We start from the raw sequence: 24483 nt of genomic DNA on the forward strand, positions 1-24483 counted from the left end.
TCCCTTTAATGAGAGATTTGGGTGACAGGGAGTCTCATACCTCTGTCTTTGGGGCTACACCATGCAAAGTGGGAGCCGTGGGAGTGACGGTTTATGGCAGTGGGGACTGAGAGTCTGTGAAAGCTCATCAGCAGAGAAAAAGGAAAGAATGACACAGATACACCCAGAAAAGCAGAGAGGGGGAAAGTATAATTCTTGGTTTTCTCTGTACTAATCCTTTTTGTACATTCCACTTTTGTTTTCAAATCTTAATGCACATAGTTGCCATTCCCAATTCTACCCCCAAACTTGCTCTGTCACTTCAGTGTACTGCATCTATCTTTTTTGAAGATTTGCCGTGAGCTAACATCTGTGCCAATCTTCCTCTATTTTGTATGTGGGTCACCACCACAGCATGGTCACTGATGAGTGGTATAGGTCCACACCTGGGAACTGAACCCCAACCACTAAAACGGAGTGCACTGAACTTAACCACTAGGTCACAGGGCTGGCCCTACACTGCATCTATTTTTATGCCACTTGTTCACCTCCTCTGGCAACTCTAACTCTACATCTGGGTTACAAGCCTATTCATGATTTACAACTTGCTTTTCTCCTCTAAGTTTCTTCAAAATGCCTCATCAATTTTGCATTTCATCTGTCTTCATCTCTGTCCCCTGAATATACCTTAAATGTTATCTCTATCTTTGCCCTAAGTTTGTCTCTTTTTTCAAATGCCTGATTCTGGCTTATCACTCCAAGTAGTCAAGCTTGTCCTCCCCACAGAAAATGTCCCTGTCCCATCCCCCAGGCATTTATGACATCCTATGGTAATTTTCTAGATCATTCTTTTGGGACTTATTATATACTACATTCACGTGGTGTCAGTTTTCTTTCCTGGTATGCAATAACTTGATCACATTGTGAGAACTGCAGGTGCACTGTGGACTCCCAATCAGTGGATGCAGTAAGATATGTTCCCTTTCTTCTCAAAAACATGTCTTTCTGGGATTAGGAAAATAAACAGACTAGAATCAAAATTTAGTAGGACACTGTAGATAGACGCACAGTCTCTAAAGAACTTTAGTTCCTTTTTAAAAGTTTGATAGTGATTTAATAATTAAACTGACTGTTTTGGTGACTTTCAATTATATTCCTTACATTTTACTTACAGAAGCAACATATGAATATATCTTTACTCTAAAAACAAATCCAAAGAATATGAAATTACATAGAATATAACATGAAGTCTCTCTTCATGCAGCACCCCATGCACACCCCCATCCCCTTCTGCCCCTCTCCACAGAGGTGCTCACTGTTAAGAGTTGATATACACTGTTCCCGATCTTTTACTGAGGATTTACTTGTGAATAAGAATGCTCTTATTTTGTAAACAAAAATAAGATCATACTTTATAGTATTCTAAAATCTATTTCTTCTGTTTAATATATTATGTCTATCTTTCTATGATAATAAATATAAATATACCAAATTCTTCATAATAGCTGCATTAATAGCCCAAAGACAGATTTATGCCAATTAATGCAACCACTAAATTATTGATGGGCATATGCTGCTACTGCAAAAGTTCTACAGTGAAAAAAGATAAATAAATTATCATGGTTTCATTTGCCAGCTGAATTTGGTAACAATACTACCAGTTGGTTTTCCTCAAACCTTGATGAGTCTTGCTTGCTCATCTGTATCTATAGATGAGTGTCTACAGTTGAAATGAGTCTCTTTACATAGGCCAAGTCCAAATTCTCATTACCTTAACAGTGGATACAGGTTTGAATTCAACTGTGTGTGATTCCAGTGCCTATGTTGATTTCATTCTATCGTGTTTTTAGTTTTAAAACATAATTTGTTTGCTCCTAAATGTCAGTGCTTATTAAATCTTCTGTAAAGGGTAAAATTGTATATCTAACTAGTCATTGTGAAATAGTCATTAAAATGATTATTTCTTTAGAAACTGTTGGTTTCTCAAGAAAGCAGTTAGCTAAATCAGGATTTTGCAACATGATGAATTGGTATTCTTTGTGTAGACATAGCACTATGCTTTCCTCTAGTTGGCAGATGGTGTCATTTATAATGCCCCCTTTTAACCATAATATATTGTTTGAAGATCGGACAAATGAAATTTAAATTACTTTTTAGACAGGAAAACATACTAAATGGAGGCTAATTTGAATTATTCTCACAAAATGTTTAACAAGAGATTATAGAAGATAACTGACATACAACAGGAGCACTTGTATAACACTGAAAGGGAATGTACTAGCTCCAAGAGCAGCACGTATGTACAACCCTGCTAGAGCTGCATGTGCATTCACCTTCATGGAGCAGCTAAACAAAGTTCTACAACACCGGGTGGCTTAGGAATAATACGTGGTTCTTAGTGTTCAAATATTAAGGAGACACAGCTTGCACATCCTACCCACAAAAGGTGCTCCTAGAGGCCTCTAAAGGGTTGAAGAAGTAGTCTTAAAACACCGAGTTCTACTTTGAACTTCCTTGGCAAGGCATTCAAATAAATACAAACCATAGAGAAATTCTGCTATCCAACCAAGAAAGCAAAATGAGGACCAGTTTATTCTCCCTTTGTGCTGACTTTATGGGCAGAAGAACTTTATTTCCTCCTATCTGTGAACTGCTAGGGAAGAGGCATGGTTATTGACAATCTCAATTAAGCATGCGGAAAGATACGTAGGAAATGTTTTATCATTGATTGATTGTTGGCCATGGAAGAGAACCACGCAATTATGCACTAATTAATGAGTGCATCAAACAGCATCTTATCTTGACATTGACAAAGCACATCCTAGTGGAGGAGTTTATCTTCATACTTTATGCTTCATACTTCAAGCTTATCCTGTTACTAGAGTACTTCATGGCTCCTCTCTCAATTAAAAAATATATTTGCAGGGGCCGGCCTGGTGGTGTAGTGGTTAAGTTCACACACTCCTGCTTCCGCAGCCTGGGGTTCGCAGGTTTGGATCCTGGGTGCGGACCTGTGGACTGCTTATTAAGCCATGCTGTGGCAGGCGTCCCACATATAAAATAGAGGGAAATGGGCACAGATGTTAGCTCAGGGCTAATCTTCCTCAGCAAAAAGAGGAGGATTGGTGGTGGATGTTAGCTCAGGGCTAATCATCCACACCAAAAAAATATATATATATATTTTCAATGTCAAATAAAGCATCTTGAAAGTTTTTTCCCAGGAATCTAGTCAGATTTCCTAAGTTTGAGGAGCTGCTACATGGTGGCCTTTGGCTTTGGACAACATCTAAGGGAACATCTGAGAATTATTTCTTGTTCTTTTTCATGGCATGTGCCAGCTATCTGTAGGCAAAACTAAGGGGACACAGCTTTAAAAAATTATTTTCTTTCATAAGAGAAACCTCATACTACGCAAGCATGTTCCCAGCTGACATAAAGAGAAGCTCCAGTCTCTGTCAATGAAAGAATTTTTAAAAATATCTTCTTGGAGTAATAATTTCTTCCCAACCATGAAAACCAAAATTCTCAACTCTGGCCAAATAAACATCAAACTTCATTTTTTATTTAGAAACTCTACATCAAGTTCTAAAGTGGAAGTGTGGAGATATATTAATACATTTCACGACTTAGGGCCAAATTATAAATATTGTCAATTCTGTAACCACTATCCCATCTCTCTTCCAGGAAACTTTGGTGAAGGGGAAGATCTGGGGCTGAAAAGTGGGTTTCACTCACAATCCAAACCTTAATGTCTATCCTCATCATTTCACTCATTCACTGGAAGAAGATTGGGGAAAAAGAAGAACTTGGAGAAAAGGTAAATAACAGGAGCAAAGAAGAAGAAGAAGAAAAATAGAAGAGAAAAAAGAAAGAAAGGGGGGAAAAAAATGGAGAAATGTGCCACAGAAATTCGCCCAGATTTGGACGTGGTGTGTTCCCTAATTGAAGACAGGAGTCTACTTAGAGACCTGCAAAGACATGGCTTTATCCACCCAGTTCTGCCTCTACCTCAAGCTGTGCTGCATACATTCAAGAGGACATAAAAAGAATTGCATCTGCTGAAATAATTATACAGAGATTGATCATTTTTCAGAGATGCACATTGAAAATCATAAACTATAAGATAAAATAAAGAGAAGAAATTACAAAGCACACAGAAATATTCATTGAACAGTTGGAATATATTTCAGGGAGTAGCTATATATTTCACATTATATTAGAAAAAACAAACAACTACTGGGCCAGCCCTGATGGCCTAGTGGTTAAAGTCCGGCGTACTCCACTTCAGTGGCCCGGGTTTGGTTCCTGGGTGTAGAACCACATCATTCATCTGTCAATGGCCATGCTGTGGCAGTGGCTCACATAGAAGAACTAGAAGCACTTAAAACTAGAACATACAACTATGTACTGGGGCTCTCGGGAGGAAGAAAAACAAAAGAGAGGAAGATTGGCAACAGATGTTAGCTCAGGGTGGACCTTTCCCAAAAAAAAGAAGAAAAAATCTGCATTGTTTTTCTTTGCTTCTTTCTTTTTTAAAGCCACACATTTGCAAAGGAGATAAGGTTATACTTTATTTTTACTTAAAAAAAGAAAAAGTGGACACGCCCTATGATTTGCAAGTTAAAACAAAAACGTGACAATATACTCTGTTCAGTAACTACAAAAAGTGAAATGTTATATTAAAAATTGAATTTACAAAAGTAGTTAAAACGTATATACATAAAATGCAATAGTAGCATTCTATTTGATTAGATTAGATAATGACAAAAGGGAAAAGTGATGAAAATGTAAAGTATTGGTCTTTATTTCCAGGTTTTTGTAGTTCAAATGGAATTAGATATTGTTGTTGCTTTGGCAGTAGTGAGGGTTCAGAATGTTTCTACTGAGGCTTTTTAGAATATATTATGTAAGACGTATGTCTGCTTTGAAGTTTATCTCAGCTAGTGAATTGCTCCCAACAGGCATTTTCCTATTATATAGAAGCGGAATCTGCTCCAGGAAAAAATCTGGATGATGAACAAAGGATCATGATGGTCACGTGGCCAATGAATTACCATCTCGAATATTTTGGAAAACACTTTTTTCCTATAATGTAGTATTTAACTTGTGTGTAATTGGTCAGGGTGTATTTCTAAGATCCTTGTGGCTGGAGGCCCCTGTCTGGTTTATCTTGAAATCACACTCAGAGAACATATGGAACTTTATACAGAGTAGGTGAAAAATAAATGCGGATAAATGAGTCATTACTATTTCTAAAAGTAGTTAAATCCTAAGGGAGAAATATCAGATCAAAGGTGAGGTGAACTAAAATAATTTCCATGTATTTTTGACTATGAACACAGTTTACGTTGGTCAAAGACAAAACTGAAAATATTTTCTCTTTTATTTTTATTATTTCAAAGTTTTTGCAGAACCAGATCCAGCAACTTCTCAAATACACTTTTAAATTTGACTTATTTATTTTTCCTGTATTTACAGAAGAGATGAGAATACATGTATCCACGGCAATAGGCTAGGAAAAACAATACCAAGTTTTAAATTTCAATTAATTTTAGTAAATTTTATAATTTATTAGTTTAATAATTAATTAAAATCTAATCTCTTCCAAGCACATAACTAAATACATTGAACTTATTTACAATTAACTTGCTGCCCAAGAAGAGGTCAAAAAAATCTGATTTTCTAGACAGACATTTCAATAGTAAATTAAAAAACTGAAATTCTGATTTCATGCTGAGGTCTCTGTGAAAATTATTTAATGATGCTTAGATCTCCATTCATTTGAGAGGTCTGCCCTGACACCCTGCCCCTCGTTCCCTGTTCTTCCAACGTAGATGGTTAGGGTGTTAGAATTGCAAACTGATTGTATCTTTCACTAGATGGTAAACTCATTCAAGTCATGAAACCCGTCATATTTAACACTGTATCTTCAGGTACAGTTTCCCTCAAATTAGTTGTATTCGAGATATTGGGGATAATAGATATTTGGGATAACCACAAGATCAAATCTATTAACCTGTAAGTTTAAGGTCATAGTGAAAACATCAGATTTGATGCACCTTAATAACTAGCCTTTTTTTTTTTTCATGATAACATCCTTCTCAGCATCTCCTCTAACTTTAACCATTTACTTTAGCATAAACTAAAAGAACAGCATAGCACACATGGCATTTAATTATTAACCAATTTAATTTTTGTCATGGATAATGTAGTTCACCTTCATTTGTATGCTACATTGTTTCCTAACCTTCAAAAAGATTAGGATGCAAGAAATCTGTGTTCCAAATGCACTTATCATTTCTACTTAAAGGTAATATGATAAGAACAAAGTGACCTCCCTGGGCCAGAAGTTTTTTCCCCTTAACAAGGTAGTTTTAAAGATGTTAGTATAATGATATGAGTTGTAACAGTTGTTTCTCACTTTCTAGCTTTATTAGCCTTAGTAGAGTTGAGACTATTGCTCACAAAATGGGAAGAAAAGTGGACTGAAGTCACAAGAAATGGGACAAGGTTGACAAGACCCCAGCACAGCTAGATGACAATCAAAGTTCATTCCTTTCATTCCTTACCCTGCCAATGAGCATAGGGAATTTTCCATATCAATCAGGTGTGACGCACATCTTGGCAGGGTTGGAAACCTTTAGCCACTCTGAGCATGCACAGGGTATTTGTATTTGCTGACGTGACAGACACGTTTTCCATCTCAGAAGACTCACCAGATTTAGCAGGACCTAGACCGAGGCAAATTAAAGGAGGAATGCGCAAGGCTTCCACATCATTAGCCAGCAGCAGTGGTTCTACAGCCACAGCATCACCATACACATCCACGGAGAGCACCAAATCTTCTACATCACATAAATTTTCAAACACACAGACAGAACTGATTAGTCTTCCTTCTGCTCTGATGCTCTCAGGACTAATTGCATCTTGCCCGCATCCCTGGCCACTAGCAGAAAGCAAACCTCCCACATCATATCACTCACAATCACTCACATTTTCACCCCCAGTTTGTTCTTCACACGTTTTTAATTCTCCACTTCTCTACTCCCTTCTAAACACTTAAATGTGTCCTCTGAAACCCCATGTCTATGATACTAAACTTTCACCTACTCTCAATCTCTTCTTTAAATATTTCCTTCATCTTGTCATAGCCCAAATTTGAATGTACCCCGAGCCCATTGTCTTCTTCAACCAGCCCTCCCTAGTAAATGCTTTTTTATTTTCTTTTACACTATATGTGCCTCGGTGCCAGGAAGTAGAGATGAGTGTTCTTGATCTGTTTTCCCATTTGTAATTCACTCAGTCGCATTAAAAACCTTATGTCTTTATGCCACCCAAATACGCCATTTACCAAACCTTCTCACTAGCGTTATTTACCAAACTTGGGTCATTCATTGATGACATTAGTATCTTCTTCTCTGTCTTCCTTCTGGGTGACATCAACATCCAGGGAATGACCCTCCAATACTCTGATGTCTTAATTCTTTTACTTCATCACCTCTAATAATAACCTTTTCCTATTCCCCTACTCAGCCTCCCACTCCTATAATATCTTAGTGCTAGTTTTCACCTGGAAATATTCTACCTCCTTCATCTTGTATACAAGTATCTGACTTTGACTGCATCCTCTAATCCTATTCATTTACTCAAATACATAATTCATAAATTCTACTACCTCATAATGACTTTCTCTGACCCTTCTACTTTTTCACTGCCCATCACCATTCTCTTAGCTTCACTTATTTTGTTACAAGGCTTTAATTCCATGATCCATGATTACAGTCACTGCCTTATAAATATTTCCAACATCATGGCCACCCCAGAAAAATCCTGATCCAGTTTCAACACACTTTTCTGCCATTATCTGCATCTGCATCTGAGTATCTAACGTCACTGGAAGAAATCACACAATGGGCTGACTGGTTCCACATTAGTTTCTCAACAACCATCACATGGCCCTCAAAATTGCCAGGAAATTCTTTTATGTTTCCTAATAACTCAATTTCCTACTCTCCAAAATGGTTGTTTAACACATTTTCTTCTCTCCTAAACTGTCCCAATCCCCTTCCCTACTCATTCTTAGCTAATGGTTATACTTTTTACTTTACTGAGAAAATAGAAGCTATCAGATGAGGATTCCCAATCTTTATATCATTGAATCTATAAATGTGCCTGCATCTGTACGCATCCCCCTGGCTTCCCTCCTGTCACCATGGAGGAGGAGTTCCTTCTTTTACGAAAGGCCAATTTCTTTACTTGTGCTCTGTATCCCACCTCCCCTTGACTCCTCTGGAATTTTGCTCTTGCAAGATAATATCTTTTCCTTCATGAATTTTTCCTTTCTATTAGGTCATTCTAATCAGCATGCAAAAACACAGTTAAGAGTTTTGTATCTTAAAAAAAATATATATATATCTCCTTTGCCCTCGTAATCTTTCCTGCAACAAGTTTTCTTCTCTCTGCTTCAAAGCAAAAGCCCTTAAAATATTTGACTTAGCTTTCTTTCTGTCCTCTTTTTCTCCTACCAACCACGCTTCAGTACACTCCAATGTGATGTCTGTCTACCATGCTTCTGAAACTTCTCATCAAGGTCACCTAACAAAACCCTATGTTGCTAAATTCACTGACAACGTCTCCAGCTTCATTTTTCAGCTATAGCTGATGTAGCTGACCTCCTCTCCCCTTCCTGAAACATTCTATTCTGTTGTTCTCCACGACACTACACTCTGCTAGTTTTTATCCTACTTCTTAGTGATTCCTTGGTTTTATTTCACCATTCTTTCTCCTCTACTTAACCTGCAAACCATGAAGTTCGTTAATAATCAGTTCTGGACCTTTTTGATTTTTCTTAATCTACACTGTCTTCTTAAAGTAAACTTACCTGATCCTGGTGCTTTAATTAATTGCCATCTATATACACTGAGGATTTATATATTTCAGCATACGTATTTCCAACTCTGATCTATTCTCTAAGTTATAGACTCAATTCAGCTGTGTACCTGACATCTCTATATTGATGTCTAACATGCATTTTAACCTCAGCATGGCCAAATCTAAGTCTTGATTCCCACTTTGATACTCTCTCCCCACTCTAGTCTCTACTACCTTAATATACGAGGTAACAGAGACTAGTTTACTCAAATGAAAAAAACAAATATATCCTTGATTACTCTTTTTCCTCTCTTTTTAAGTCAGCAAGCCCTACTGGTTCTATCTCCAAAATTTCCCATCGAGCTATCAATTTTTATTTATTTCCACTGTTACTACCCTCATCTGTATCTCCCAGCTTCTACCCTTGTTTCCCTATTCTAATTCTCCAGAGGAACCCAGAGAGATCTCTTAAAAACAGTAATTAGATCATACTGCTTCCCTGCTTAAAAACTACAAAAGACTCTCTACTCTTCTTACAATAAAACTCTCACATTAGTCTACAAGGCCTTGTGAGATGTGGGCCCTGCCTTTTTTCTGGCCTTGTGCTCCAGTGCCCTCAGTATTGCTCGGTGCACATCAGTGACCTTGGCTTTCCTCAAACACACCAACCATTACCCCTGGCCTGCCAGTTTCCTTACTAACCAACCTACTTAAAGTAGCTTTCTCCCATTACCACCTATCATATCACCTCATTAGTTCCGCTCACTGCATTTTTCAGGATTTATGCTCATCTTCCTTGTTTTCCTGTTTATTCAACTCCCCCAATAAGACTTAAGTTTCACAAGGGCTGGGATCTGCTCGCCTGTTCACTTCAGCGTTCCCAGCACTTAACACAGTGAAGAGCACTGAGAAGGCGCTCAATAAATATTTGCTTAACGAACAAAATGAATGAAGAAATGTATGAGATCACCAAATTCCTGTTCAAAGTTCTCATTTATAGTACACTCATTTGTTATAGAAGCACAAAGCTGACAACAGAGGTTTTGCATGGTGAAATGGTGTTTTTCAACATAAAAATAGACTGATCTTGAATCTAGAACTAAACTGTAATTAAATTCAGAAGCCAATATTTTTCTTCAAAGCAGTTTTAAAGACTGCTCTGTTTCCATGATCTCTAGCACAACCATAAACATCAAAAAACTTGTGCATACTTCAGGGTGCTTTTCCAATGATTTCTTAAACTAATTCTGCTATGTGACATTAAATACAATAAATGAGTAACCAGCATTATATGTGACTTACTTCCAGATTATAAGGCAAAACACTGTGCAGTTGTACTGCAAAGGATAATTGTGCTGTCAAGGCCCTTCATTTAGGATCATAGATGGCTAATGTTCCAACACTTGATTTAGACGATGTATGCATTATTCCTCTCTGCCAAAACAGATAATGCAAACAGACCTATGTAGGCAAAATTGCAAAACAGGGGAAATATCTCAAGTAACTTGCTATCTACCTCCAATTTCTAGGTCCTCTCCTCTCCAGACATCCAAATCCATGCAAAACCCTCCTTTAGATCTCTTATTCCTTTATTAAAATCTGTCTTTGGGAAAAGATCTGATGCATCACCCATGTGCCATTATAAATTATAGGATAGACAAAGAGGTGACTTCTTCCTATTTGAACACTTAACATAATATGAACATTTAACAATAAATAAAGTTCCAATTAAGCACAGCAAACAGAACAAAACTAACTACAAAAAAAAAACAACAGAAAGTAATTTCTAAAATGGGAGATTTTGCATTTCTGACCTAGGTCGTGGAGGCAGTCTTGAAGACAAGAGGACAGCTTGTTAAAATAAAACCTATATCAAGATTAAGGAACACATCTCAGCTTGCTCACTGGGTCAACAATAGTTCCACAGAAGTTTCAGGTTTTAGGACAACTATCTCAGGTCAGTTACTTAACTCCCTATAATCAAAGTTGGCTACGTCACTTCTTGAGAGAGCACTCTGTAAGTTCCTATCATGAGCCTGTTGAGGAAGCAGAAAATCAAACTCCTTTTCTCTCTTCTTGGTGAGGAAGATTCGCCCTGAGGTAACATCTGTTGCCAATTTTTCTCTTTCTGCATGTGAGCCACTGTGACAGCATGGCCACTGACAGACGAGTAGTGCATGTCAGCACCCGGGAACCAAACCCGGGCCACTGAAGCACAGCACAATGAACTTAAACGCTAGGCCACTGGGGCTGGCCCTCAAACTCCTTTTGTGAACACATTTTTCTGTTTCTACTAATGAGGGTTAGATAATATGGGCCATTTTAACAAGCAGAAACTACTCTAGGGTACTCCACACAAGATAGAAAAAATAAATTAATTTTTTTTTCCTATACTGAAGAGTGAGGAAGATTAAAGACAGCAATGCACCACTTTGCCCCATAATAACTCTGTCCTGCTAACTGTAACCATTATATATTTCCCTATAAGGTAAAAAAGTGATTGATTTTATCTTTAAAGCACCATCATTTAAAAAATTAAAAACAAAATCTTGTAGACTACCTTTATCAAACTTAGAACATAAACACTATATATCTTAACCAAAAACAAATAAATATTGAAACCCTGTCTCACATATACAGGGAGCTGATCAAACAAAATGATGAGCTGGGTAGACAAAAAGGATTGATATTATAGTGGGAATTTATCATTTTAAAATTGTAATAGGAGGTGCAAATCATTCAAAATTAGAGTGTATGAATATTTATTTTGTCTTGATCTAATTAAAGATTTGCCTGAATAATTACCGTCTGGGGGAAAATGCATATTAGTTAGATGCTATGCTACAATAAAGTTATATGCAAATTAAAATCTAGAAGGTAGCAATGATATCTGGTAACAAAGGAGATTCTTGAATCTTAATTTCAAGCTTCCTTAAAATTTCTCTGAAAGCTTTTATCACCTCTGCTAGTGTTACCCTTTCTGTACTCTTTCCAATTTATAATTTATAAAGACACAACCATCCCTAAAAGGTGTAAGAAATCCTTTTACACTTCTTAAAATTTAGAATCCAATGACTATGCACTGTTTATCTATACCTATGTTAAAGTATAGCTTTATAACTTTCAAAAAATAAAATTAAAAAAATTGCCCAAAAAGGAAAATTTAATGACCCATACATGAGTATTTTAAAGTCACTCTCTGCACCTTTCTCTTTCAATGAGCCTCACCTTGACAGAATTAGGATATATTTTTTGAGAAAACACTCATTATTTTTGTCATTCTGTCCATTTAGTGTGATGACCAGAGCGAAGTAACAGATGGCTTTCTAGTCACTTCCGGCGTCTCTCACATTTGATACTAGTAATGTAATAGTAGAGTTGAAGAAACGCAGCATTCACCGTTGTCGTGGGGTGGGTTGCCCAGAGGCAGGTTCAGGTGAACATGTCTTGTTGAGGAAGCACTCTTGGCGAGAAGGGAGTGAGAGAAGCAGTTAGAGCAGAGGGAGCTAAGCCTGCTGTGGTCTCAGCTGGAGTCTAGCTGCAGTCTGACTGCTTGGGGAGCAATAGTTGTCAATTGCACAGCAAAGTGTATTTCACCTGTAAGCAAAGGGGCCACCTTCCATATCCTCTTATCAGTCAGTCATTGGGTGGAGAAGGGAGGCATAACCTCCTTGCAGGAAGATAACTCCTACTGTGCCAAGGACAATTCTGCCGAGAGGGAGACAGCTTGAGTTGTTAGCAGTCAGTCTTTAGAGCAGCTTCCTGACGGACTCATGGATAGTCTAGGTGGGGATCTGAGAAGCATCCCAACAGCTGAGACAGCTAGGATCTTCCTTAGTCACCATATCTGTTCATCAGTCCTAATTTGCTTTTATTAAAGAAATAGGGAAACGATTTTTCTGCTTGAGCTTACTATCTATTATTTTCTCTTCTGAAAATAAATAGACCACTTAGTGCATTTAATCATATAGGTGACCTCCCAAAGTGATCTGTATGGAACACACACTGAAGAAGTTTAGGAAGAGACTTGTAAGAACCACTTTTCCTCTTTCCTCAAGAAATACTGTCAACATAGTATGAAAACTATTCATTTAGGTGTCTGATATAAGAATCAGTTTCTCTGAAACTTAACCATTTGCTCATTTTGAATCCCCATGAAATTTCAAGTTGTTTGTCTTTCTAATTTCCATCGTCAGAGTTGCATGCTATGATTTATAGCTTTCCATGATATTGAAAACACAAGAGCCATAGAAGATTTATTAGAGACCATTGAGTAAATTCCCTGCTGGTCTGAGACTTCCCCATCTCCTCAAAATTAAATACGGGCAAAGAAAGGCAGTTTTGACAGTTCAAATCTTTTCACAGTCTCAAACACGTATCATTATATGTCTGAACAATTTGGGGGAGCAAATTTTAGAATGAATATCTCATCACACAATATGGAAATTGGTACTCTGGAAGTCTGATGACAATCTAATGCTGACAGTTGGACAAAGAGAGATTTTCCTGTGACTTGATTTCACAGGGTGTACTCTAAATGCAAGACAATTACTCAGTGTTTCCATGAAAATGGTCACTGATTAGAGGTTGAAAATTCAATTTATTTTGCAAGCAGCTTTATCTCAAGTTTAATGAAAAGACATCCAAAGACCTCGATTAGTGCTCCTGAGCCAGGGCTTCCAAGCATCTAGATGCTTAGCAATCACGAATGTGGTCAACAGAGCACAAAACTCTGGACTAAAGTTCAAAATGTTTACAGTCACATTCTTTACTTTCCACATGGAAGAAATGGATTAATTTCACCTTAGCCAACCTCTCGAAAACTACCAAAACTAAAAGAATTTGAACAATTTAGACTAATATCCAGAACCTTTCAAAAGGGAACCCTGGAAAATCAAACATCACAAAGAGATTGGGGCACCAGAACAAGTTCTTACAGGGCAAATCCCTTTGCCACAATTGCTGTTTAGGAAAAAAACTGTTTATACCAAGGGGAAAAATTCCAAATTTCAGACAATGCAACAAATTCCGGTATATTAAACAATCCTGTAAAATTCTCCAGAATTCAATAAAATAACTTCAGGAATATTATGAAATAATGACAAAGCTCTCACCCCCCCCACACACACAGTAATATACTAATCTATCATCTATTTTAATTCTATAAACTGTCCTGCTGCTGGAATTCTATCCCAGTAGATACTGTAACATCCAGGAAAGGAAATCTGCCACACAATTGCCATCTTGTTCTCGGTGAATCTTTAATTAGAGGTAAATCAAAATCAGAAAAGCGTTTTGAAAATACTATAAATCTCTTAATTTTTCAAAGTTTTTCTTCCATTTCTGGTAATTTCTTAGGAACCATGATGTTGTAGAAATATTCACCCGAATTTCAGCATTTCTTGTAGCGGTGCTTCTGTTTCTTTTTCTTCTGATCATTTCAAGTAAGTTGAAGTATAATAGGTGGAAAAGGAGAAAAGATTGGGAAGTTAAAATAATCCAGTGACTACGCTTGCTTCTTCTTTCCTAATGACTTCTGTTATAATTCTACTGAAAACCAGGCATTCACTCTTAACCACAATAATGGCGCACATCTTGTAGAGTGCAGTGCAGATAAAGGTTCCCTGTCCAGCCTGCAGCATGTTCATTGTCTTCTACTGCAGACATAGTGGGGACTAAAATCTTGTGGCAAAGGAATAAAAGACAGAAATAGTCCAACAATGCACTACGGAGAGGAAGGTAGAGAGTCCCTACTAAAGAATTAGCTGCCTCACAGCATCACGAAGGCTTTGACGTACTTCAGTCATTCCCAAACTCTGCACACAACGTGTGAATCTATACATACAGAATCTCTACAGTTCCTGCTGTTTTTGGTTAAATACAAATTCATGGTCCTATATAAGAGAAAGTTTATCAAGCTTTTTTTTCAGTCATAATTATGACCAAGAATAGTACAGTCATCCTGTAAGTTAAGAACTATATTTTCAAGTTTAATAACAATTGGCTGTATTATTATTAGAAGGTAATAGAGCAATACTGCCTTATAACTTTCCAGGGAGATAAATGTAAAGAGGTGCTTTTTTCACTATTACCGAATCCTTTGCAGGGACAAATGTTCTGGGGACAGAAAGGAAAGGATAATTACACAATATTAATACACTGCCCTTTTCCTAGGCAGAAGTATCTAAAGTCATTTCCTACAGACAGTTAAATACAAAGCAAATGGAAATTTCAGCAACTCCCTCTTGGACAGAAATTAACCTACCAAAACAGGTATCTTTTGTGTTCCGTAGCACTGCATATCACAGAGGCTAATGAAAGATCAAGTTCAGGTTAATAATATTTATCTCACTTACTGTCCTCTCACAGCCATTTCTTAACAGTCAAATAGCACCACAAATTAAGGGTCAAGAGGATAAGAGATTCTAAAAATAAATATCTCATTACCAATACTAACGACCCTTGGATTAAAAAACAACCTGCATTCTTTTTCTATACATGATCAGACAACTGCTTTTAAGTGAAGGTAGGATTCAAACAACTTAACTACTGAAGTCCCAAAAGGCAGGTTCTCTGTCCTAGCGGATCAGGCTCTGGGATGCTTTCTGCTGCCTTATATGAATCCAGTACTGTGCTTGACACTTTGCAGAATATTGTCTTTTTTCCTTCATTTAAAACACTTTAAATAATCCAAGAGAATAAATCATATTCTTAATAAAGAATTTAAACAAAATAGGAGATTATGAAGCGAAAAGGAAAAGTCCCTTCTCCATCTTACCCTTGAAAGGTAGCCACTGTTAAAGTTTTATTATATGTATCATAGAAGTGGGACAGCTAGGCCCAAGAACATGCAAACTTCCTTTGCCTACACTCCCCCACCCCTACGGTCTTTCTTGTTGTTTTAAAAGTTGTTGAGTGGCTTTTTTTAAAAGAAATTGAGCCTTTTGCTGACTTATGCTTTACAAATAATGTTCCCAATTTGTCTCTTTCTTTTGATTCACCAACTCCAGCAGCCTTTGCCCTGTGGGCACAACACAACTCAGCTTTCTGCACCTTCCTTGGCAAGAAGGGGGTGAAGGTGGGAAGAGTGTAGGACTCCAAGGTCTGAGTTCCAACAGCCTGCTCACAGTTTTCAACTTTTTCTGCACTCTTTTAGCACTTTAACAAGTTAAATCATTAAGCAATGAACAAATCAACTTTATATTCAAAAAGGAGAGCAGCTCTTTATTTTTGCTTTCGTTGCTTGCGCTTAAGGTGTTTTCCTCTAGGAGTTTTATGATTTCAGGTCCTACATTTCAGTACATTTTAAATAAATACTTGTGAGTGGTACAAGGTATGGGTGTAGTTTCACGTGAAAATACAATTTTCCCAGCACCGTTTATTGAAAAGACTGTCTTTTCTCCCTTGAGTAGTCTTGGCTCCACTGTGAAACATTAGTTGACCGTATATGCGTGGGTTTATTTCTGAGGTCTTCATTCTGTTCCATTGGTCTATGTGTCTGTTTTTTTGCCAGCATCACACTGTTTTTATTACTATAGCTTTCTAGCATAGTTGGAAATTAGGAAGTGTGATGCCTCCAGCTTTGTTCTTCTTTTTTAGGATTGCTTTGGCTATTTCGGGTCCTTTGTGGTTATAAACAAATTTTAGGGTTGTTTTTTCCATTTCTGTAAAAAAATGCCATTGGAATCTTGAGAGAGATTGCCTTGAATCTATAGACAGCATTGAGTGGTATAGACATTTTAACAATATTAATACTTCCAATCCATGAACATGAATATCTTTCTATTTATTTCCATTCTTCAATTTCTTTCATCAATGTCTTATAGTTTTGTGTATAGATCTTTCACCTCCTTGGTTAGGTTCATTCCTAAGTATTTTAGTGTTTTTGACGCTATCGTAAATAAGGTTGTTTTCTTTATTTTTCAAATGATTCATTGTTAATGTATAGAAATAAACAAGTGGGACTATATCAAACTAAAAAGCTTCTGCACAGCAAAAGAAACCATCAGCAAAATGAAAAGGCAATCCATAGAATAGGAGAAAATATTTGCAAACCACATATCTGATAAGTGGTTAATATCCAAAACATATAAGGAACTCATACAACTCAACAGCCAAAAGCTAAACAATCCAATTAAAAAATTGGGCAAAGGCCCAGAATAGACATTTTTCCCAAGAAAATATTCAAATGGCCAACAGGTACATGAAAAGATGTCCAACATCACTAATCATCAAGGAAATGCAAATCAAATCCACAATGAAACATCATCTCACAACTGTTAGAATGGCTATTATCAAAAGACAAGAGATAAGTGCTGGCAAGGATATAAAGAAAAGGGAACCCTTGTACACTGTTGGTGGGAATGTAAATTGGTGAAGCCACTATGGAAAAGAGTACTGAGGTTCCTCAAAAAATTACAACTAGAAGTACCATATGATCCAGCAATTCCATTTCTGGATATATATCTGAAGGAAATTTCTATCTCAAAGAGATATCTGTACACCCATGTTCATCATTATTTATAACAGCCAAGAAATGGAAACAATCTAAGTGTCCACTGATGGATGAATAGATAAAGAAAATGTGGTATATATAAAATGGAATATTATTCATCTGTACAAAACAAGGAAATTCTGCCATTAGTGACAACATGAATGAATCTTGAGGGTATTATGCTAAGTAAAATAAGTCAGACAGAGAAAGACAAGTGCTGTACGATCTCATTTACACGTGGAATCTAAAAAACATGAACTCAAAGAAATAGCAGATTGCAGTTGCCAGAGGGAGAGAGTGGCAGATAGGGGAAATGGGTGAAGGGGGTCAAAAGGTACAAACTTCCAGTTATAAGATGACTAAGTTCTGAGGATAATGTACAGCATAGTGAGTATAGTTAACAATACCCTATTGTGTATTTGAAAGTGGCTAAGAGAGTAGATCTTAAAAGTTCTCATCACAATGAAAAAAATTTTATAACTATGTGAGGCGATGGATGTTATATAAACTTATTGTGCTAATCACTTTGCTATATATATATATATTTGATGTACACATATCAAATCACTCTGTTGTACACTTTAAACTTATACAATGTTATATGTCAATTATATCTCAATAAAACAGGAAAAAAATATACCAAAACAGTTAACAAACAAAAAAAAATAAAGGAGAGCATCTATAGCATACCAACCCAAAGTCATTGTAATTATTACCTGTTTCAAAAGCAATCTTTGTGCATTTTAGATACTTTTTAAAAATGGTGCTCTGGATAAGTTACGACATAATATAATCAGAGAAATGGAAGAGCTACATTAGGAAAATAACACCTAGAGAATTTCAGAATACACACAAATTTTAAATTTAGTCATCTCAAATAGACAAAATGAGAAGATACAGAAGATATAATTAACGGAGGGTATGGGAAGGCTGTTGCTACTGTTTTTGCTCAGTATATTCCCCAAAGAGTGCACACTACTTGGGCATGACTTAATTCATTCTCCATAATATCCTGGAGACAGTGCAAGAGAAGTGTGCACACATTATTATGTTACATTAGAGTGAGACAACCCTGAGATGTTAAAGCCATCTTCCTGCATTTTGTTAAGACAGCCAGTGCATCTGGAACTAAGTTACTCTCTTCACTGGCCAAGATCGAGCAAAGTGACTTGTAACGTTTTTAGCAACTACAACTTTTTAATTCAGGATGATCACGCCTGACGCAGTGATGTTTGTGAACTATTTGCTAAGCAGTAGTAAACGACCAGCTAAATGAATGACCAAACTTGGGAAGGTGCTCTAGAATTACCCTGGGGATAGCAGTATTCTGATCAACCACACACCTTATTCTTAATTTCAATGTCATAGCAATTAACTGCACAGATTTTAAGATGTCATTTGAATTTGAAAAGAAAGGAATTTAGCTAGAAGCAGTCATTTTTAAAGTGACTGAAGATTTGATCTAACAGAATTCTCATGAACAGAACTGATTACCCCCTTCACACAGTAATCTTTACCCACTGCTACTGACCTTGGCTCATTTTCTGCTTTCTGTATCTTGAGGCATATGTGCCATATGACTCATTTCTCTTCACAGCCTGAGGTGATCTATGGGCCTCATGTTGCTTTACTTTACCTATAGCCAATTTAGTTTGTTTTTCTCTCTCTTGTCCAGCAATACATTGTACTATGACTAGTAAACCCCAAATGCACACACGATTATGACTGGATGACAAATATTCACATATTGTAGCAACTCCATTTTTTTGATTGTTCATACCAAAAATCTTGAAGGCAGGCTGGATTTATCTCTCTGTTTCATTTCCACTGTTAATCCATCAGGAAATCCCATTGGCTCTAGCCTCAAAATATACCCAGAAAACTGCCTCTTCTCCCCATCTCCTCCACTACTTGGTTGATCTAGGTCATTATCATCTCTCACTTGGATTATTACCACCACCTCTTACCCAATCTCTCTGCTTCTACCTTTGCTTTGATACAGTATATTTTCAATATATGTTGAAATGGAAGTGACCATTGTCACTCCAATGATCAAAATATTTCTGTGCATTCCCACCTCACTCAGCATAAAAGTCCTAGTTCCTAAAATGACTTACAAGACCTTATCCACTATGTCCCTATTACTTCTTTATCCTCATCTCTGCTCACTCTGTCTACTCCGTACTAGCCATACTGACCTGTCTGCTCTTTCTTTAATAAGCCAAGCGAGTTCTTGTTTCAAGACCTTTGCCCTTGCTGTTCTCCCTGCCTGGGATGTTCATCCTTTAGACTTTTGTTTGATTCTTTCTTGACCTCCATTGTGTCTTTACTCAAATGTAATTTTCTCAGTGACTACTTCTCCATTTAAAATTACAACCCACTGTCCACTCCCACCTTGTCAGCACTCTCTGTCCTGACATTGCGCTTCATTTTTCTTCACCATAGCACTTATTACCATCAGGTATGCTAAATATTTTTCTTGTTTATTTTAAATTATTTATCTCACCTTTCTAGAATGTGAGCGCTGTGAAATGAAGGGCTTTGTCTGTTTGGTTCATGGTTTTATCCACAGACCCTCAAATTGTGCCTGTATCATAAACACCTGTTGAATGGATCCTTTCTTGGTTTTGAAAAGAAAGCAATTAAACGTCAATGATGAGAATGGTGACAAGTGCTCATAATAAAATGTTGCTAAAATTGTCAGTGGTCAGATTTCTCTTTGGGGAAATGAACCATTCTTTTAAAAAAATGTAAAACTGTCCCTCATAAATATGGAGGAGATGAATTCTGAATAAAAAGGAAGTTAATAATGATAGAGACTCCTATAGGAGAATCATACAAGATTAAAAGTGAAAACCTATCAGAATATTCATTATAAAAGAAAGTAAAATTTGCTTCCATTTCATTTATATTCTTTGTAAACAATAATAGCAAAAAAACAAAAAAACCAACAAATCTTGACTTCTGTATTATTCTAACATAAGAAAAAGTAGAACCAGCCATAATTGACGTATGTTCTCTTTCAAGTGATAAACACCAAAACAATTTGCAAACAAGTATCTGGGAGACCTTACCGTATAGACATACTTGAGCAATAGCCAGAGGCAAGATTTAGTTGAACTAGATTCTGTTATTCTCCTCAGCAACTTCTTCTTCCCTAACAAATTCACTCTTTTTGCAACTTGCTAAAATGTGTCTTCCTAAGTCAAAAAATACATTTTTACATTTAAAACTACCTTCCAAACACGTAGGCAATTGCAAGTTAAACTTCTTGAATTTGTTCTGAGCTAATTAATTGTATTTACTCACTTGACTTGCACTAATAATAAGACCAGTAATTGATAAATATAATCAAACTCAAGAGTTTTATTGGGGTAAAATAAAAAAGAAACTATAAAGTAAAGAATGTATAAAACATTAAAAATCTACCCTACCTTTGGGCAGCCTAGGAATAAGAACTCTGGGATCCTCAGACACACAGATTCCAGCTCCTCCATTTACCAGTGAGGTTTGTTTCTCATATATAAGGATTAAAATTTGATAGGGTTTGTAAATAAAGTGCTTGGTAGAGCGTCTGCCAACTCAGTGGTAGTTATTATGATTAATGAAAACACATCAAAAGCATCTAGTACTTTCATCATTCAATAAAGGTGCATTTATCACAAGAGAAAGTTTCATGAGAGAGAATCAATAATCGCACATTTGTGGGTCAAGCAGACCCCAAAAGTATCTCCTCTTTCCACTAATGCTTCTTCTCTCTGGGTCTAATCTAAAGGGTGAGAAACTACCTCTGGCAAGTGGGAGAAAGAAGAGTTAAAGAGCAAGGGGAGGAAGGAGAGTAGTCACATATGTTCTTGGGTTGGACGGAGAGGAAAAATTTTCAAGAAAATTCAGAATTTTGAATTATTACAATAGATTGGAAAATTTTAATTACTTAAATGAGACTGTTTCATGACGAAAGGTACACAAAGGACTTTTACTTTATGAGTATAAACAGAAATGCTAGGGGATTTGTTACAAATGGAGATGCCCCACCCAGATTCCCCTCCAAGAAAGCACTGGATGCCCATCTTCTAGGAGTGTGGTTAGCTGTCAGCTGGAAGCTGTCAGCTTCTTCTAGGTCTGCCTCTGCATTTAAGGCAAGGGCGCAGTCTTCTCAGGGTGGCCCCCAGCCCACAACTGAGCAAGACTCTGGTACAAGGGCCTGGCCATTTCCACCCAACATCAGACTCCTCTAAAGAACGCCCTGCTCAGAGCTCCCTACTGGGCTGTCAGAGACTTTGTCAGGTTTGCAGGGCTAACTGATGGCTTCCCCAGCCCAATCAATCTGCCTCTCTTGTTTTCCTTTCACAGGTGTTAACTCTGCAATAAACTTTTTTGCACTAACTCCACTTCAGTGTCTGCTTCCTGGAGAATCCAACCTGTGACAGGACTTGTTTGAGACTCATCTTGGGAAGTTCCAACAATCTTTGGGAGTGCAGGTTTATCCCAAAGCACCTACCTCTCTCCCCTTCAACTTCGTATTCAACCTGGATTTCTCACACATGTTTTAGACAGTAATCCACTGTACCTCTAAACTTCAGGGGACTCATTTTATGCCCTCAGAATAGTCTCCTTAAATCCTCTCTATCTTAACCTGAGGTGAAGGGGGTAGCACTCCTCGGAAGGTAGGCAGATCAGAACACCCAGCAGAGTTCTCCCTGAAGACTCTGTCCCTAGGCTTGGGGTAGGAGATTGCATCCTGCACTCTTCTCATTCTGAAACAGGGGCTGTTGAGTCACAGCAGAGTTCTCTCTGAAGGAAGCCTAGGCAAGATCTGCCTTGATAATAAGTCTCAGCCAAGTTCTATTTTAGTACTCTATGATACAAATAAGCATAGTCTAACAAAATATTATTACATTATTAGAAATATAATACATATAATCAGGGGCTATGAATACCATCGTCCAAACAATAAATATTTTAGAAGGAAACACTTGCTCATTATTTAAAGTTGTCAAGCATTTCTAATACGTGGGGAAAAATGATTTGCAAATGGCTCTCATAAGAGACCATAACTACAGGGAATAGAACACAATACAGAGAGATGCAACAGATAGACTCCAAACTCATCCATATGTAATTATATAGTTGGATTTATGGACAATAGCTAGTGGAGGAATAGGGATCAACCATAAGTGAAATACAAGTTTGGTTTTACTTGCAATTTGCTTAACATTTCATTGAATGCCTATAGTATCTTACCAAGTTACATCTGAGTTGAAGACCATTTTTTCCTCCTAAGGGTTTCTAGCCTGCCTCTGTGAAATATCAAAATGTTTGGCTTGTGCATATTTCTGTCAGAACAAGTTTATTTCAATAGAGATAATTTATTTTTAAAACTGAGGACAGTAGATTGTTAGATATTTACTCAAAAGTCACTTAGGAACACTACTTTGCATGCTTCACGAGGGAAGATATTCTATCTATTTGGTTCACTTTTGTGTTCCCAGTATCTTATACAATTCAGGTACACTGTTGAATGAATAAGTCACACTTTTTCAAACCGTGCATGGTATTAAAAAAATTTATAGAACAATATACATGATATTTGCATTTTGTGGAAGATATGAACCCCTGCAGACCTCAACCAATTCAAAACTTGTGTAATTCACATGAATCCTGATCTCCAATGACAGCTTTATTGGTTTACTAGCCAAAGCAATGTTGCAACATGGAATAACATAAACAAAGTATACAAATAACCACCTATCTGAAATTGTGCAATTCCTTAGCAAGTAAAAAGTTGATCTTGGGTGTCATTCTATTAAAAATTGTGTGCACACAGTGAGACAAAAATATTGTGTATTACACTATTTCAAATTTACATAAAATCCATTAAAGGAGGCGACAGCAGCAAACAAGTAAGTATATCTTGGAAGAATAAAAACAATTAGAGTCTAATAACATCTGTCTTTGAACAGACCTTCAGCTCCCTCGTGTGTCAATAAAGGCACAGAAGTTAAGAATCCATTGGACACTTAAGGAGCAGTGGAGTCCAGGTCTTCTTTTTTTTTTTTTTTTTGAAGGGAGATTAGCCCTGAGCTAACTGTTACCAATTCTCCTCTTTTTGCTGAGGAAGAGTGGCCCTGAGCTAACATCTGTGCCCATCTTCCTCTACTTTATATGTGGGATGCCTACCATAGCATGACGTGCCAAGCGGTGCCATGTCCGCAGCCAGGATCCAAACCGACAAACCTCGGGCCCGCCAAAGCAGAACGTGCTCATTTAACCTCTGCACCACTGGGCCAGCCCCTGAACTTTAGAGTTAAAAGTCACACCCTGACACAACAATCCAGATTCCAGGAAACTATTGCTGCCATTCATAATTCTGGAAACCATGCTGCATTCACTGCTAGAAGAAATTTTAAAAATCAATAAAACAAAAAAACAAGCAAAAAACCAGAAAATAAACCTCTTCTAAAAACTATGGAGACAGTAAAAAGGTCAGTGGTTGCCAGGGGTTGGGAGGGTGGGGAGCGACGACAATGAATAGGAGGAGCACAGATGATTTCAGGGCACTGAAAATACTCTGTATGATACTATAACAGTGGATACATGTCATTGGGCCAAACTCATAGAATGTACAACACCAAGAGTGAACCTAATGTAAACTATGGACTTTGGGTAATTATGATGTGTCAGCGCAGGTTCATCAATTATAACAAATGTACCACTCTGGTGGGGGACGCTGATCGTGGGGGAAATTGTGGGTGTGTGGGAGCAGGAGGTATCTGAGAAATCTCTGTACCTTCCCCTCCCTTTTGCTAAGAACATTAAACTGCTCTAAAAAAACAGTCAAAAAAATACTCTTCTAAAACTGCACTGCACAAAATTGGCTAAATGTCACATAACTGGAAAATGATGACATTTAAAACTTCCCCTTTCAATTCATTAGAACAAAATAACAGCAACGATAAAGATATTTTAAGAGAGAAAATTAAAATTATTGTTCAAGAACATAAAATAATAAAAACTATAGATCAACCTAGAGAATAAATTAGAGGTTCTCCCAAAAGGAAATGGAAAAATAATGATAAGTAAAAATCAGAAAATTTAGAAAAAAAATTAAGTACAGGACAGATGCAAATATTTGTGCC

The 24483-nt window shown here is 37.0% G+C and overlaps 1 protein-coding gene across 1 annotated transcript in view; it reads right to left on the minus strand.

Moving 5' to 3' along the window:
* CHSY3 (chondroitin sulfate synthase 3) overlaps positions 1 to 24483 on the minus strand; it is a 240134-nt gene that overhangs the window by 117867 nt on the left and 97784 nt on the right. The window lies entirely within an intron of this gene.

The sequence above is a fragment of the Equus quagga genome, chromosome 7 (assembly GCF_021613505.1).
Source record: "Equus quagga isolate Etosha38 chromosome 7, UCLA_HA_Equagga_1.0, whole genome shotgun sequence".
Classification (NCBI taxonomy): domain Eukaryota; kingdom Metazoa; phylum Chordata; class Mammalia; order Perissodactyla; family Equidae; genus Equus; species Equus quagga.